We start from the raw sequence: 19208 nt of genomic DNA, 5'->3' as shown, positions 1-19208 counted from the left end.
CTCAAGGAACCAGTAGAGAAGAAGAGCTGAAGAGCTGCCAGGAGGAGTAGTGCCCCTTAGCTGAGTTGTTGCTTTGTTGGGTCGGCCTGCAGCTGCAGCTTCTGCCTTGGGCAGTGAAAGGACTGGACTGAACTTTCTCTACTTGTGCTGAGTATCTCCAAGGGCCTGAAACCGAGCTGGCATCCTGTTAAGAAGTCTCAGGGACTGCAAAGACTTCACGAACCTCTGGGTACCGCTCCTGGAACTGTTGTTTCATCTGCCACAGAAAAGAGGGAACCACGATCGACTCCGTCATCAGACTCCGTCTCCAGCCTTGTGTCCTGAGGGTGCCGCATCAAAGCATCGTCTTACCCTGCAAAGCCCACCTTTGTCTCACCTACACCATCCTGGATGATCGTCACCGAGCCGCTGCTTGCACCGCATCGAGTGGCACGGCATCCTGCATCGCCTAGTTTCACTTCGCTGGTCTGGGCTCACCAAAACGGTTGCTGCTGGCTCGACCCGAGTGACCGACTTGTCAGGTATAGCTGTCCAGCTTGACCAGCGGTAATTCCCGCCAACCGGCTCTGTCCCTGCATCGCAACTTGCCAGCACTGCATTGAGCACCATCTCGCCCTGCACCGCACGCCTTGGTCTCACCGACGCTGTCTGGATGATCTTCACCGAGCTGCTGCCTGCACCGTATCGAGGGACACCGCATCGTGCACCGCTTCCACTTTGCATCGTAACCGCGATGGATGCCACGACCGGCTCTGTCACCTGTACCTCAACCTGCCAGCACCGCATCATGCACCGACTCGCCTTGCACCGCAAACCTTGGTCTCACCGACGCCGTCTGGATGATTGTCACCGAGCCACGGCTCGCACCGCATCGAGGGACACCGCACCGTGTACCACTTCCACTTCACATCACAACCGCGACGGATGCTAAGACCAACTCACACCTCTGTGTGAGTCGCGCTAAGAAAGGTACTGTTAACGAGTCTGTCCTGCTGTTGCTGGCCCGTACCGACGCGGTCTACTAGAACTGTGAGACTCTGTTGTTTTCAGCATCGCTGTAGGCTCAGACCGAGCTACTGTCTCATATGAACTGTGTTTTCAACGTAACTTTGCAATTTAAAGACATTTTTCAACACAACTATTTTTAAAGTACTGTACTGTGGATTTTTATCGTATTCGTTCTTGTTTAAGTATATAAAAATCTTGGATATTTTTTTTAACTTGTGTGGTGTCCATTTGTAGTGCTTACATTGTTGTGCAAATGCTTTACACACTGCCTCTAAGATAAGCCTGACTGCTCGTGCCAAGCTACCAAGGGGGTGAGCAGGGGTTATTTTAGGAGTGTAACTCCTTTGTCCTGACTAGAGTGGTGGTTTCTGCCTGGCTTTGGTGCAAACCTTAGCCGACCAGATATCCCTTTTCTAACAAGACCCCACACGTGGGCAAGAAAACTATAGCGGACACCTTCAGCACTCACCTCAGACCTCGCCGACACCGCCAAGAGTCAGACGCCATCAGGACTCCGCGCCGCCGCTCCGGGAGACTACAACTCCCGGCAGGCAACGCGGCGGCGCGTGCAGGGTGACGCGGGTCGCGCTGAGTGAGCGCACACGGACTCATAAAGCAGACAGAAGCCCCGCGTCGCGGGACGCGAGCGGGACGCCCGGGGCGAAGCCCGGGCAAAGGGCGGGCCCTCTGTGGCCCTCCGGGGACCGAGGAGCCGGGCCGGGGCCACATCCTTTATGTCCTTCTTTCCAGCGGTCAAGCAGCTTCCTTTTATGTGAGTGAAAACCTGTTATTTTACTATTTATACTTCTCGTATTAAGCTAGCACTCAACTATCAGCCAACATGACTACTAAAGTGGTTACTATGGACAATTTTCTTATAAAGAAAGTAGCGCAAATTAACAGTAATAGGAGGGCTTCATTGGGCCTAGAACATTCACCTGCTATTACTATTGCACCTGAACTCCCAGTTACTGTTCCTGATAACTCTGTGGCCAAGGAACACTCGGTCCCTGCAGGCAAAGTACCTATTGTAACAGCCATGGTCCATGCAGGCCACCATGATGAAATCCCTTGTGCTTCTGTTCCCACTGTATTGGCCACATCATCTACAGGATTAAATGATCCCGTAACCAAGGAATCCCCTAGAAAATTCAAGAAAGCCCGGGTGAGACGGAGGGGGAAGCAATGTAAGGCAAGTCATAAAAATACACAAGGAGGGGGGAGTGTGCCTGAAACTGCACCTCTACTTTTTGAGTTGAGGTCTTCAAATCTGGGAGGAGTGGGGGATGCTACTTCACAGAGTCGACCTACAGATTCCGTGATGCTTATTGATTTTTCACAATCAGGGATTACAGACAATACTGATAATTTTCCTCTTGATCCCACTATAATGAGTAAGCATCTCTTGTCTAGTATGCCAACTAGCTTATCCCTACTAGACTCATCTACAGGGAATGATAATGGAAGGTTATCAGGATCACCAAAAATGCCCATAGAAGCATCTTCCAGGTCTTCCATTTCACCCCTCACTATAAGAACAAGTAAAAAAAGGGGGGGTGAGCCACTGTGTAATCGACCCACAAAGATAAGGAAAGGGGTAGTTCAGACCCCACAGTCACAAACTGGTCAAACTTTATTAGGCGAAGAGGCCATGTTGGCCAAAATTCTAGAATTAATCAGGGGTGTGATGCAACCGATTTTGGATAAGACCGATTTGATGTCCACACACTTGGACATCATAGAGAAAAAGGTTGAACAGAATTCCCTCCTTTTACATGACCTAATAAAGGGCCCGGGAAAAGCCAAGACGAATCCCACAGTTAAGACTAACCCTCCGGTAAATTCTAAAGTTGCAGCTCCCCTTATAACTCCAGCTCCTATAACTCCAGTAATCAAGACACCAGCACCCGTGTTAAAAAAGAAACTAGTGCAAGAAAAGGGAAGAGTGGGCAGCCCAACGATTCTGCCATCAAATCCCACACAGCAACCGCCTGCAATTCAGCTGGCGGCCCCAGTAACTAAAGAACAAACTCTTAAACCTGGGGGATCTCAAAAACAGGGAGGTAGAAAAGACCCTTTAACAATTAATCCGAGAAATAAGAATCCACCAACTGCTGTCTCAGAAAAAACGAGTCACACTATTGACTTACCCCCAGATTCTGCCCCTTTCGTTATTGTGATGGCAGGGGTTCCAGAATTACCTGCAGGTAAATGGGAAGATCACGTTGCCTTACGGAACAAGGTTACATTCTGGCTCCGAGACAACAGACCGTTGCCTGCATCCATCAACGGAGAAATCCTAAGTGTAAGGCGTGCCCACTGGGTGGGAGTCAGACCTAAGGATAGAAGGGGTGATGTAATAGTCATCAATTTTAAGGATTATAGGGCCGTGAGGCACATTGGAGATTGGTTCGATGCCAGCATCAGCGATGCCATCTCCACACATTTGTTATCCTATTTCTATCCCTATGCACCATCAAAAGATCATAATAAACAGGGGTGGAATAGGCAGCTATTTAAGAAAACACCACACCGACAGCGGGGTTTTAGAAAAGTGGGACCATGGGATATGCCCGGTTTAATGGGGCCACCACCTTTGATGGGTTATCCTGTTTATGTAAATGCTCAGGACCCCCATACTCACATGCAAAGGTTGGAGGTGGTCTATCCCAGATATCAGGTATCAGATTATCAATACCCCCCTATAAATAGTCAATACCCACCATACCCCGAGTCCAACCTCCTGCAAGGGAGACCATGGAACAACAGAGAGCTCCACCCATCCATCTATAATCTACTATCCAAAATCGTTTCCAGATTTTCAACGATCTGGACGGAGTAGATTGACAACAAGCTCAGACACCTCAAGAAAATCTGGTTGGGAATAAGCTCCTTCCTCCAGTTTTTCACCCCTCTATTAAGGAGATAGTTCCCCTTAAAAGCATTGAGACTTTGAGTGGGTTTCCCCAAGATCTGCCAACCTTACAAAAGGCCCCTAACGCTGACAGTTTGTTACCATGTAACAGTAATACCCTGGAACAGATGCAATCTCCCATACTTGATATCAATAACAGGGGTGGGGAACAGGTAGGAGAAGGCCTGACCCAGAAAGAGAATGATCTATGTGCACTGTTGTTTTGGAACATAGCAGGGTTTAGGCAAAAAATCACAAATCCAGCCTGGGAGTTAGTAATAAACGGTCAGGATATAGTGGCCTTGCAAGAAACTTGGATACAGGAATCAATCCATGTAAGTGGTTATAGAACCTTCTTTACACCAGCTGTTGGAGGTCATTTTGGAAGAGCCAAGGGTGGGTTGACAACGCTTGTCTCAAATCGACTTAAAATTAAACAAGCTTACTGCCATTTAAATTCCTGTTATTTCCAAATTATAACTTTACGGAACTATAAAGGAGCTGTGGTGTTAATCATTAATTTCTATAACAATGTCCCGAGAGATGATATTTTGGTCGTAATGAAGCAGCTTAAAGATGAAATTCAGTTAGAGGTAGACAGAAATGAAAGGGAGCTGATAATCATATGGGGGGGGGGGATTTTAATTGTTCATTATGTACTAAAGGGAATCAGGGCCTATGTGGCCTAATGACAGAGAGAGATATGCACTTGACACATTTTGATCATACCCTGATGGGGGACTTACTTAATGAATTATTATTCATGTTTGATTTGGGGTTTGCCAATGAATCTGCCCTAGAACCCTCACCCTTCGTTCCGACTTTTGTTGGTAGAGGCTTAGCGACAACTATTGATTTTATTATTACCTCCAGTAATCTTAATTACAGACTCTTGGGGGTTACGGATATCCAACTACCCATAAGTGACCACCTTCCGCAATCTCTTAAGGTAGCAGATTTGTTCCCAGACCCATCGACGGCCGCGCCTCTAGTTGAGACAGCGGTTGATGTTGTCCTTGGGAGACAAAATGGGTACACACTTAAATGGAGTAAAGTAATCCCCACAACCTTTTTTGAGAAACTCTGGGAGGTGTGCTCAAATAGTTTTAGGATTTGCCTAAGTGACAACTCCACTAATGATCAAATTATTGAGCACTTTGGAATAATAGCTGCAAACATAAAAAGTAGCCTAAGGGTGGAGGCAAGACGCAGAGGCAAGGGGCCCAAGAGCTGGTTTAATACTGCATGTACAAGGGCTCTGAAAAATTTAAAACAGGCAGTACACAGATGCCCTAGGGATAGAAATGAAATAGGAGAGTGTAGGAATATATATACTCAGGCCCTGAAAGTAAGGAAAACCGCGCTGAAGGAGGCATTAGATTCCCTTTGTGAGGCCTCGCAATCTAAAGATTCCGCTGCATTTTGGAAAGCAATTAACACCCCTTTCCCTTATGAAACCCACACGGCGCGAATCGAGATTGCAATAGATGAGGATAAATGGGTAGACCATTTTTCAAATCTTTATAAGGCACAGGAAGACATCCATGGTGGGGGTCTTAACTCTAGCCTGGATGCACAACAGAGTTACAACCTGGTTACAACAATTGATGAAGTGCTTTTAGCCTTGGGATCCACTAAATGCGTTAAGGCTGCCGGACCTGATGGGATTCCGGCAGACCTATTTAAAGCTAATGCTGAAATTTGGGGGCCAATGTTAGTACAACTTTTTAATGCAGCTCTCTCATTGGGCCTGAAAGAATCCTGGTTCACCTCAGTCATTGTCCCGATCTACAAGAAGGGGGATAGAAACAGCTGTGCTTGTTACAGGCCAATCTCCCTTCTTGATTCCTCAGTAAAAATTTTAGGACGCGTTGTGTTGGCAAGACTCCAAAGCTGGGCAGAGGAAAATGATATTATTAGTGATTTGCAATTTGGTTTTCAAAAAGGGATCAGCACAATTGAGCAAGGGTTAAACCTAATGCTCTTGCAGCATAAATATATAAGGATAAAATCTGAACGCTTGTATTTTACTTTTGTCGATCTTTCATCAGCGTTCGACTGTGTATCACACTCTAAATTGTGGGATTTAATGAAAGGCTTGGGAGTGGATAATAACATTATCTGTTTTTTGAGGGAACTTTACAGTGGAGCCACAGCCTCTGTTCGTTATGGTAGGGGAGGAGAATGCTCCAGACAATTTAGTGTAGGTCGCGGAGTGCGGCAAGGTTGCGTATTGGCACCTTTTTTATTCCTTCTTTATATTAATGGGCTCGAGCGTCACCTGCTGCAAGAGTGTAGGGATATGCCCAGGGTGGGGAGGAGGGAAATCCCTGCGCTCATGTATGCGGATGACGCAGTACTCATGGCACGCACTCCTCGCGCCCTGCAAAAACTAGTAGTCAGCTTTGAGAAATTCATGCTGAACCTGGACCTACTAGTAAACTGTAGCAAGACTTTTACAATGAATTGTGGCCTAAAACCAGGTAAATTAATGAAGCGTATCTTCTTAAACAAAGTGCCGCTAGATAACACCCCAACCTTTTCTTATTTGGGCATTTTCTTCCATGAGTCAGGTTCCTGGACAAGCGCTATTAAGGTTAGAACTCTTTTATTTATGAAAACGATCATGGCCTTACAGAATTTTGTTAGAAAACTGGGCAGGAAGCCGATAAAAGAAATGTTAACCATCTATAAAGCTACATGCTTGTCTGTGGCTATGTATGGCTCAGGTCTGTGGGGATATGCAAATGTTGACCAAATCCAGCTGGTAGAGAACACATTTCTGAGGGGAGTTCTAGCAGTTCCACAGTGTGCTGCCACATTTAATTGTCACGCTGAACTTGCCCAACCTTACATAACGGACATTATCAGAATTCAACCTATCCTACTGTGGCATAGGGTATGGACTACTAACGAATGCGTTATGAACCGGGCCCTGCTACGTGACACCCTCAGTTTGGACCATGCGGACAGAATGGAATGGCTGGGCTACGTAAAGTACTTTCTGACCGAGATTGGACTACACTCATATTTCTCGGACCCAACCTCAATGGACACTATTCCCAGGAAGACACTAAAAACTATCTGCCTGGACCACCTGCTGGATAAGAGGAAGAGAGTGGAAATCTTGAAATCTACAGTACACTCTCATCTTCCTACCCTCTGTGAGACTAATACTGTACAGCCATATTTATCCCTGTCCATGACTAACTATGATCGTTTTCTTTTAACTCGTTTTAGATTTTGTATATTTTTTAGATTAGTGTCTTTTCCATGTATGAACTCATGGAACCATATTTTGCCCACCTGTTTGTGTGATGGTACGTCACAACAATCTGACATACATATCCTATTCTTCTGCAAATTTTATACTGCTATACGTAGGAAAATCATAGTCCCTTTTTTAAAAAACATGAACTTAACCAGATGTCGCCCAGCTTTCTTAGAAGTACAGAAAATGGACACGATTTTAACTGTTACTGTGATTTTAAAGTATTTAAAAAGTGTCTTTAAATTTAGGAAACAAATTCAAATTGAAATATCTTAGACTCCCTATCGATCTACCTCACTGTACTATTAATCATGAGAAGTAATTATTGTAACTACTGTAATCATTGTATTTTGTTTTATGTCTGTTACTTTTATGGTTATCTGCTTTTAACCGAATAAAGTTTATTGAATACTGAACAAGACCCCACCTAAGGTCTGCCCTATTTGCCCAAAATGTAGGGTGCCTTGTATTTAAAAGGAGGGCCATTATAAAATATCTTTTATATGCCCTGGTGAGCAAAAACGGCATATTTCGTTTTTCACCAGTTTAGTGTTGTTAGCTCCATGGGTGAAAATGGAAGGCTTTATTAAACTTTAATAAAGTCAAACGTTTGAGAGGAGTGAGCTACAGAATTAATTCAAAGTATCAAAATATAAGTTTCAGTAAATCCAACAACTAGCCAAGTTCGAATTTATTACAACAATTGGAGGAAAGTAGTTTTGGATTTGCTTTCCTGAAGTTTCCTAAACCAGCCCTGTTTCAAACTTTTCTGATTGGCCAGCCATTGACAGACTGAGCCAAGCTTTCCTCTTTAGGGATGAAGTGGCCTGGGATGAAACAAAGAGACCACCTGGTGGGAGAAGATTCACTGCCTGCAGATTCCAGGACAGGAAGGGTACTGGTTTGCTAAACTGGTTTTCAAAAGAAGAAGCTCAAATAGTACAGGAACCAGGCCCATCTGCACTTCCTGCACCCCAGCCAGATGAGAGCCCCTCTAATTTAAATAGGAGACGGGCTGGAAGGGGAATATAGGGAAAAGTTAGCCAGACCTGGGGGTTGGGTTAACCGGGCCTGAATTCCCAGGATAGATTTGCCTCATTTTAATTTCGACTGAGATGTGCATTCTGGGACTAAAATATGTCACACTTTGAGGGAAGTGGTCATCACATAAGGTGGCAACTTGAACTCCATTGAATGTGGGTGCCCCCTTTTTGACGGCCCCGAACCTGGAATAAATATGGGAGAGCTGCACAACTCCTCAGATCCTTGCTTGAAGACATCAGAAATAAGACTGCCCTGATGAACCCTTGGTCTGCACAAAGAGAGAACTGCACTCACAACAACTGCACCTGCTCCACACACATGGTTGGAAAAAGAGGACTTTGCCTGACTTCCAAGATTAAGGAATGGACTCCTGGTTTGGAAACAGGAAGAAAAGTGCTGGAAGGAGTCACGTTCATCATTTCAATAATGACAAGCCCAGCTGACCAACCTCACCTTAACTTTTCTGGATTTGACCAGGTGCATTATGAGAATTAAATTCTAAAAGCCCCGAGAGGCAAATCAGAGCTTTCATACCCTTAGCTGGTGTTGTGTACCCTCAAAGACCCTCCAAAGACCTTCCAGAAGACTTTCTGGAAGTTTGGAAACTTTTGGACAACCTTTGGGAAAAAGTTCCATAAGTCCACCGACCTCGACGAGGTGAGTCAAGCAAGCAGCGTCGAATAAACAACTCAGCCTGACTTGCAGGTTTGATCTTCAGAAAGCTTCAGAGCTATTCGACATCAAAACGAAGACAAAGACATTCAGAACTCACCAAGGCATAGCTCAGCATTAGGCCAACGTCATCTAACTGAAAGCCAGAATGCCACAGACCACAGCTCAAAATCATGAGAAAAAGCTCCCAAAAAAGTTAGAAGGCAAAAAGTTGACCATGCCCTATAGCCAACCCACACTCCAAAATAACTGTGAGAAAATAAGTTTGTCATTTTGGGGTTGCCCATTAATATAGTGTTACAGAACGTGAGGCACTGTATTAAAAGGTTGGAATACAATTTCTCTGGATTATACATCACACAGACTGGTAATTCATTTTATGATAAAGTGAGATGTTTTATGCTAATAATTATGCCCATTGCAGCCATTTTATATGAGGTAAAGAGGATTTCGAGATTATTTTGGATTTTGGAATTTGACGGCTAAATATAATCATAACACAGAAAGTCACCAAGGTGTTCTGTCGTCATAAATTGACTGCAACTTGTGATAAATACTGTAAAGTTGACTTTTTGGTAACATGTAACATAAGCACTTTTTGCTGTTGTGGCAATATACCTAAATGGTATTCAATCATCAGCATGCTTCTTTCTATGAAATTTAAAGTAAAAAATGTTACACCTAAGTGAAAGTTGAACATGTTGCTGCATGTATTTCTCTCTTGACCTACCTTAGTATCTGATTGCTAAAAGGATGAATACTGAATTACAATTTGGTCTCCCGGTTTTATCGTATTTATTTTATGACATTTCCGTCTGTATTTATCCGTATTTATTTTTTGTCAACTTTATCTGAATTTATCCATATTTATTATGTCTTTTGTGAAAAAAATAAAGCTGAAACTGGTATATTTCCACATTTATTTAACCAATAAATATGCAGCCATGCTCGAACACCAGCAGAAGATATATCAATGCACTTATATGAAAATATGAACATTACAGTATCAGTCTTGTGCATATCTACTGCTGTTTAAGCCTCCTACTAAAACTTTCTTTTTTAACCCCATACCTTTCAATCCACATACTTATAGTACATGGCAAAGTGAAATTAGGATCGCTCAAAAAGCACCCAATTTCCGTTTTTATCCATATTTAAAAATAAATACAGACAAGAAAATAAATGGTTTTCTGTCTGTATTTATCTGTAAAAATCAGTAAAAACAGAAAACATTACAATACATATATTCTTTGCCGGCACGTGCAATTTCAACATCAATACTTGATAACCAATTGTTTCACATCTCCAAATCAAACACAATTTGTATAAACATTGGTTACTCTAAATATAAAAGTAAACTGTAACTCTTCATTCATTTTCTTTTTCAATTGTGCTATGCATGGAGATACCACCACTGTCCCCATTTGTCCCTCATTTTCTGAAACCAACATACCTTCCTGGGAAAAGTGCTCTAATTGATATACCCCCCAACTTTTCCCATGATCCAGAGACAACATCTCATAGAGCCACATGTTCATTCACCTGGGGCTATTTTATAGAAAGTGACATTATAGCGCATCAGGCATATGTGCCTGCTTTGTGTGCCCCTGGGGCATTTTAGTTTTACAGAAGGGGTCACATATGATTGTGCTGCCCCTTCCACAATAATAATAGTGCTGGCACACATGTAGCACCAGTGTCATCTCAAGAGGGCATTCCCTCCTTTACATGGGATACGTCCCCAAGCAAATGAGGGTATCTTTTGTCTCTGTGCCTGTGGTGTATTATGGATGGTGGCACAAATTCAAAGCAGCTGTCAGGAGGGACACTGAAAGTGCACAAAAAAGAGGTGGCACACTGTCAGTTTGCCCCCTGGTGGCAGTCTTCTGGTGGGGAATCCCATAGGCCCTTGCTTGTGGGTGCAGTCACTCACTGGACCTGCCTGCAAAGGAATCTCCCTGCCTGCAAAGGGATCTCTAATTCCTGCGCAAAGTGCAGGCAGGCTGCTGCCTGCACAGTGAAACATGGAGCAGCACATTCTTTGTAATAGGGCACATGTTTGTTTGTGCAAGGTGCACCTATTTAGAGGTGTGCCTTAGTGCAAACAGAAAAAGTGTACCCTATGCATACAAAATGGCCTGATATTTAATGATTTAATGGAAACAAGGAATGTGCCCAATTATCTGTAAAACTTGTGACACCCTCTAGTATCTACAATGTACTTTTACCCCTGACCCTTGAAACTTCTTCTATGTGTGAGGTAAAATTTGGTCTTGAATAGACCCCTTTATTTACTGAGCCACTACCCCCAATACCACCATTCTAACCACCTGTCTATGCTGACATAGCACCCACTTTCATCACCAATTTCACCAGAAAAATGTTTATTTATTTGAAGAGCTCAGCATGATCTTTAATTTGTTTATGTTAGCACCTACCTTTTCTTGCATTGTCACTAAAATCATGCAATGGACAACTTGTAGGACCTAAACTCCATTATTTAATCTATAAACATTCTATAAGTTCAATTACCTGCCTAACTTTTCTCACAATGTCAATTAAGTGACTGCTATTTCATAGCCCCGACTGATATATCATAATCCATGTATCTTTCATCTTTCACGAGTATAAAAACCAAGTAGAAACTCCTCAATCTTCCGCAAACCTCACTTAAGCTCATCCAGCCATTTGTATCCAAAGTATCCACAACTAGACTCAGATACGTATGTGTATCTTTAGTTGAACACAGATACAATCCAGCTGAGCATAGTCAACAGTCAAAGACAGGCATAAGGGCAACGAGTTAGAAAATATGTAGCTGGTTGATGATGGTTACTGATCTCAACATGTAGTGAAAATCCTGCAATAAAACTCTGCTCTTAATACAAATTATACCTAAATTCACTCACATCACCCCTCAAACATAACTCTACACAGTTGTACATCCTAATCTCTTCACTATATTCAAACTGGCCAAAGATTTAAAGCTCTGTAACAACATAATTTCCCATTTATGTAGCCGCCATGCGGTTCATGCTTTACGTCAACAAGGTCAATTAATCAATCAATCAGTGACACTTATAGAGCGCGCTACATACCCGTAGGGTCTCAAGTTGCTGGGGGGGGGGGGGTGCCGCTACTGCTCGAACAGCCAGGTCTTCAGCTTCTTCCTGAAGGAGAGGTGGTCTTGGGTCAGGCGCAGGTCGGGAGGGAGGGAGTTCCAGGTCTTGGCGGCCAGGTGGGAGAAGGACCTTCCTCCTGTAGTCGCTCTTCGGATGCGGGGGACGGCGGCGAGGGCGTGGTTGGCTGATCGGAGGTGGCGTTTGGGAGCGTAGAAGTTGATCCGGCTGTTGAGGTAGCTCGGGCCTTGGTCGTGTAGGGCTTTGTGTGCGTGGGTGAGGAGGCGGAAGGTGATTTTTTTGTTGACGGGGAGCCAGTGAAGGTCTCTCAGATGTCCGGTGATGTGGCTGGTTCGTGGGATGTCGAGGATGAGTCTGGCTGAGGCGTTCTGGATCCGCTGGAGTCTCTTCTGGAGCTTGGCGGTGGTACCGGCGTAGAGGGCGTTGCCGTAGTCCAGTCGGCTGGTGACGAGGGCCTGGGTGACGGTCTTCCTGGTCTCGGTGGGGATCCACCGGAAGATCTTCTGTAGCATGCGTAGGATGTTGAAGCACGCCGAGGAGACCTTGTTGACTTGCCTGGTCATGGAGAGGGAGGAGTCCAGGATGAAGCCCAGGTTGCGTGCCTGGTCTGTCGGTTTGGGTGCGGTGCCCAGGGCGGGAGGCCACCAGGAGTCGTCCCAGGCGGAGGGGGAAGAGCCCAGGATGAGGACCTCCGTCTTGTCAGAGTTCAGTTTCAGGCGGCTGGTCGTCATCCACTCGGCTACCTCTTCCATCCCTTCGTGCAGGTTGGCTCTGGCGGAGGCGGGGTCGTTGGTCAGGGAGAGGATCAGCTGGGTGTCGTCGGCGTAGGAGATTATGCTGAGGTTGTGTTTGCGTACGATGGCCGCGAGGGGGCTCATGTAGACGTTGAAGAGGGTGGGGCTCAGAGATGATCCTTGAGGGACGCCGCAGATGACTTCGGAGGCCTCTGACTTGTACGGTGGTAGGCGGACTCTCTGTGTTCTTCCGTCGAGGAAGGAGATGATCCATTCCAGCGCCTTGTCCTGGATTCCGATGTTGCTGAGGCGCTGTACTAGGGTGCGGTGGCAGACCGTGTCGAATGCCGCGGAGAGGTCTAGGAGGATGAGGGCCGCTGTTTCTCCATTGTCCATCAGGGCTCGGATGTCATCGGTGGCGGCGATGAGGGCGGTCTCGGTGCTGTGATTGGCTTGGAAGCCAGACTGTGAGGGGTCGAGGGATCCGTTCGTCTCGAGGAAGGCGGCCATCTGCTTGTTGACGGTCTTCTCGATGACTTTGGCAGGAAACGGGAGGAGCGAGATGGGGCGGTAGTTCTTGAGTTCGGTGGGGTCCGCTGTTGGTTTCTTGAGTAGGGCGCTGAGTTCGGCGTGTTTCCAGCTCTCAGGGAAGGTGGCGGTGTCGAATGATGTGTTGATGATGTCTCGCAGGTGGGGTGCGATGACAGCGTCGGCCTTGTTGAAGACGTGGTGAGGGCAGGGGTCGGTCGGTGATCCGGAGTGGATGGAGTTCATCGTGCGGATGGTGTCTTCGGTGCTGATCGGGGTCCAGGCGTGGAGGGTGGTGGTGGGGGGTGGCTGTTCGGTCATGGTGTGCATTGGTTGGTTGTTGAAGCTGTTGTGTATGTCCGCGATCTTGTTGTGGAAGTATGAAGCGAGGGAGTTGCAGAGGTCTTGCGATGGGGTGATGTCGTTGTTTCCTGCGCTGGGGTTGGAAAGCTCTTTCACGATGTTGAAGAGTTCCTTGCAGTTGTGTGCGTTGTTGTCCAACCGTTCCTTGAATGCTGTTTTCTTGGCGGCGCGGATCAGCTGGTGGTGCTTCCGGGTGGCAAGTTTGAAGGAGGTCCTGTTGTCCGGTGTAGGTTCCCTTCTCCAGACTTTCTCGAGGGCTCGGCAGTTCTTCTTGGAGCTCTTGAGTTCGTCGGTGAACCACGGGGCTTTCTTGCTTCCGGGTCTGCTGGGCGGGGTCCTCAGCGGGGCGAGCTTGTCCGCGCAGATGCTGATCCACTTCGTGAGGTTGTCGGCGGCCTGGCTGGGGTTCGCTGAGCTGGCAGGAGGGTGCTGGCTCAGGGAGGTGGCGAGCTGGTCTGCTGTGATCTTGTTCCAGCTTCTGCGGGCGGCCTGTTGCTGGTGGTGGTGGGTCGTCGTTCTCTTGAAGGTGAAGTGGACGCAGCTGTGGTCCGTCCATTGAAGCTCTGTGGCGTGGCTGAAGTCGATGTCTGTGCTGGAAGAGAAGACTGCGTCGAGTGTGTGTCCGGCGAGGTGGGTGGGGGTGGACACCAGTTGCTTGAGTCCCAGGTTAGCGAGGTTGTCCAGCAGGGTGGTGGTGTTGCGGTCGTTGTTGTTCTCCAGGTGGAAGTTGAGGTCCCCCAGGAGGATGTAGTCAGCGGAGGGGAGGGCATGCGGGCTGACGAAGTCGGCGATGTCCTCGCTGAATTGTGTGCGTGGTCCAGGGGGTCGGTAGATCAGGGTGCCTCTGAGGGTGGTGTTCGGGTTGGTGTGGATCTGGAAATGCAGGTGTTCGGCGCTGGTCAGGGTGTTGTCGGTGCTGGTCGTGAGACGGATGGTGTTCTTGTGGATGATGGCGATGCCTCCTCCCATCTGGTTGGCGTTGCGGTCCCTCCGGACGATCTTGTAGCCCTCTGGGATAGCGATGGCGATGTCAGGAGCTGATGTGGCGTTCATCCGGGTCTCCGTGAGGAAGGCAACGTCAGGGGCTATGGCGTCTAGGAGGTTCCAGAGTTCGATGGCATGTCTGTGGACGGAGCGGGTGTTGAGCAGGATGCACTTGAGGTGGGTGCTGCTGGTGTTCGGCTTGGCGGGTGCTGGTGTGAGGCAGGTCCGGATGCAGGTGAATTTGCAGGCGTGGCAGCTGAAAGGTCCGTGGGTGCGTCGTGGTGTGGCTTGATGGCAATCTGGGAGTCGGCCGGAGTTGAGAGCGATGAGGGTGGCGGCGGAGTACGTCAGGCGGGTCGGTCGGGGTCTTCGGGGACCAGGGGTCCTGGCGCTGGGCGCGATCCGGTCGCGGACGGGCGCAGACGGGCTTACCTTTGGCGCGCCTTCGGCGCACAATCGGCGCGCCCGCTGCGCGTGACCGCTGCGCGTTCGCACGGTCGTCATTTAAAGGCGAAGTGCGCGGAGCAGCTGGGAGGCGGGAGCGGGGAGGGAACAGAATGAAAAAAGGGGCGGGGTCTGCGGTGGTGGCGGGAAGCGGGGAGCGGGGAGGGAAGACGGAGGGCGGCGAGGTAGGCGGCCAAACAGGAAGGACACAAGCTGGAAAAAGGTGAAAAAATAAACAGGCACTAATGGAAAAAAAAACGCTAACACGGGCAAGAAATGCAGTAAAATACAAAACAGTATGACAAGCACAAATGTCGGACAAAACAAAATAAAAACAAACGACAACAGAGTCAGCCGGCGGCGAGGCAGGCAGCGCGGCAGGGACAAGGCTAAGGGGCACACGCAGCAGCTGGTGGCCGTGCGGCGCGGGGGTGTCCCACAAGTGGGAAAGGGGGAAAGTTACCACCTTTCATTCTTCAAAATGACAATCAGCCAAATGATAATGCAAACCACCTTTGCTGCCCTCCATCTCCCATTCCGTTCCATTTCCCACCCCAAGAATGCTTTCTAATTTAATGCTTTTGTCCCAATTCCAGAGAACCATCCCATAAATCAGTTTGATCCTACTTTTTCAACCCTGTCCAACACTTCAGGATAGCAGAGAGGGTCCCTGACTAACTGGATATGATTGGAGAAGAAGATAAGGAATAATTTTTGGATGGTTAATATATTTTCTCCAAGGAGAAAAGAAAAAAAGTGAGCAACTCAATTGGACCCTGGTAGCAATTTCCGCATAAAAAACTGCAGACTTCAGTAATTGCCCATGCTAAAAGGGCATGCGTTTGCTGAGCCACCACAATAAAAGTAATGTTACATGAAGAATAAAACCAACAAAAGGCAGTACGGCATGGAGTGTGCTCACCAGCCACTCGTCACTCAGCCCACCTCTACTTGTACATTTCTTGAGCAACCTTACTCTAGATATTAGTGCCAGGCAGTGCCTGGGGGGCAGGAAACTGATAACATCCTGCCACAGCCCGAGCCGACCGACACTCTCTCTGAGCCTCTGGCGAATGATGAGAGTAAAAGTCCTGTTCACCTGGGACTGCCCGGAGTGAGGCGCCAGTAGTTGCATTTGCACATCAAAGCCACATAGGCTAAAGGATTGGATCATGGCCAGATGGAAGAAGGTATTGGACGGCGGCACGTTGTGACGTGTGCGTGAACAGCCAATAAAAGGGTATTGTTTGTTTTGCTGGCTTTTTTTATGATTATTGCAGCAATAATTGTAAATATTGTGGCCATCGAGCTAGTCAGCCGATTTTGCGATTTTTTCGTGAATCGTGAAAAGCTGGAGGGTCTGTCTATAATACCAAAGTGTCCTGGGGGTGCAAACGTGGGTGTAAATGTCCCTTGCTACCCAGGGATCTAACTGTATCATAGCCTCCAGTATCTTTATTATTATGCAATTTAATTCTCTTATTTGCGACAATTAAAATTATTTCTTGCAAAATATAGAATATTTGGATTTAAAAAAGATGTCATACAGAATATCATGTTATTTATTCATTTATGTGTGTTTTTGTATATAATGAATTGAAACATAGGGCGTCAGAGTTTTTTGCAGATTAGAAGGGTAGCCTAAAATTAAAACATAAAATTAAATGTTGAATATCTCTGTTGTATACAGATTGATCGACATATAGAGATTAGCAGAAAGAAGCTTTAAAGTATTAGTCGCTGTACTGAACACTGAAATGAGCGGGTATAAAATCACCAAAGAATCAGCACAAGTATCAATATTCAGCTAGTTTCAAATGCAGAGATACACTTTGTCCATGTAGATTTGAGAAAACAAGGACCTCGTTTGGAGTGATGATGTGGTAAGTACTGTTTTGTACATGGACCAATTCCTGAATTTTAAAAGATGTTCAGAATTACTGTTTACAAATAATTTTTTCTTTTCATTTTTGAAGAAAGGCTTATGCAAAATTCCCATAATTTGCCTATGTGTCCTTATACAATCACTGATGCAAGTACACAATAATCCATACAGCCACTCGCACATTCACTGGCTCTCATGTATAGTCATTTATATATGCCAACTCTCACATGCACTGTGTTTTACATATGTACTTACTTGGACATGTAGCACTGAGATATCCATTCACTCATCAACACACCCATGCATACAGTCAACCGCACATATAGCTGTTTCCTCATGCACTCTTGAACTCATACACCTTGTGAATCAACTACTCATACATCTATGCACAGACTTACACACCTCCCAGCCACCCACACACACACTCAGTCTCCCATTAAAATACTTGTGCAACCAATCAATAACACATATAGCCACTCATATAGCTACTGATCAACACATGCAGCAGCTTACACAACAACAGACATACTGATGCACACATTCAGACAGTTTAGTCACTAACCCATGCATTTAGTAAGACACATTTAATCACTCACTCATACAGTCAGTGACGCACCTACTAAATCCTTCATCCAGACAATTATACATCCACGCATTCTTCAATATGTAAAACATGTTTAAACTTTACAGAAACAAACAGTCACTGGATGATGTCATCAGAGATGTCATCAGTGATGTCAAATGAGATGTCATCAGTGATGTCATCAGTGATGTCATTTGAGATGTCATCAGTGATGTCATCAGTGATGTCACTGACCATGTCATGAATGATGTAATATCTGACATCATCAGCAGTGGATTGCGGGTGCGTGAAATATAGTTAGTACAACTAACTATATAGGAGCAATTTCAATGGTTTTTTAAATGCTAATTCCTAACTATATAAGGCCTGAAACCTATGGTTTTTTAAGTGAATATATATATACAAAAAAGAAAAGCTTTTAAATTTGAAAGGGATCAAGTGGACTATTTAAATGGTCAAGTTTTCACTTTCGCTAAGAGATATGATGCTGTAAAAGCGAATTTGCAAACAAAACAGGTGATGGACCGAATGTGGATCAATGTCACACATTCATCCCAGTCCAAAGATCTGGGCCCAAATCCATCGTTTTTTTGCACTCCACACCACCCTGGGTTAGACAATGGCGATATGCAAATCAGCTCTGACCCTGTGCCCCATGGGAACAGTCCAGTCCGAACTACAAAAGCCATGTCCTTCCCAGAACGGAATCAAGCATCCGAGGACCGGACCGGTTTCGAGGTAACACCTCTCATCAGCCCGGCTAGCTTGACACCAGTGGTGTGGAGTGCCTGGGACCCACGTCTGAGCATCCCCAGCGCACTTATGGCGGAATTTGCAAACAAAACAGGTGATGGACCGAATGTGGATCAATGTCACACATTCATCCCAGTCCAAAGATCTGGGCCCAAATCCATCGTTTTTTTGCACTCCACACCACCCTGGGTTAGACAATGGCGATATGCAAATCAGCTCTGACCCTGTGCCCCATGGGAACAGTCCAGTCCGAACTACAAAAGCCATGTCCTTCCCAGAACGGAATCAAGCATCCGAGGACCGGACCGGTTTCGAGGTAACACCTCTCATCAGCCCGGCTAGCTTGACACCAGTGATGTGGAGTGCCTGGGACCCACGTCTGAGCATCCCCAGCGCACTTATGGCGGAATTTGCAAACAAAACAGGTGATGGACCGAATGTGGATCAATGTCACACATTCATCCCAGTCCAAAGATCTGGGCCCAAATCCATCGTTTTTTTGCACTCCACACCACCCTGGGTTAGACAATGGCGATATGCAAATCAGCTCTGACCTTGTGGCCCATGGGAACAGTCCAATCCGAACTACAAAAGCCATGTCCTTCCCAGAACGGAATCAAGCATCCGAGGACCGGACCGGTTTCGAGGTAACACCTCTCATCAGCCCGGCTAGCTTGACACCAGTGGTATGGAGTGCCTGGGACCCACGTCTGAGCATCCCCAGCGCACTTATGGCGGAATTTGCAAACAAAACAGGTGATGGACCGAATGTGGATCAATGTCACACATTCATCCCAGTCCAAAGATCTGGGCCCAAATCCATCGTTTTTTTGCACTCCACACCACCCTGGGTTAGACAATGGCGATATGCAAATCAGCTCTGAC

The 19208-nt window shown here is 46.4% G+C and overlaps 1 protein-coding gene across 1 annotated transcript in view; it reads right to left on the bottom strand.

The window, feature by feature from the left end:
• The window catches only part of CDH18 (cadherin 18), a 2230955-nt gene that overhangs the window by 1474482 nt on the left and 737265 nt on the right, over positions 1-19208 (bottom strand). The window lies entirely within an intron of this gene.

Source organism: Lissotriton vulgaris, chromosome 4_1 (assembly GCF_964263255.1).
Source record: "Lissotriton vulgaris chromosome 4_1, aLisVul1.2, whole genome shotgun sequence".
Lineage (NCBI taxonomy): Eukaryota > Metazoa > Chordata > Amphibia > Caudata > Salamandridae > Lissotriton > Lissotriton vulgaris.
This window is presented reverse-complemented; position numbering and strand designations above follow the sequence as displayed.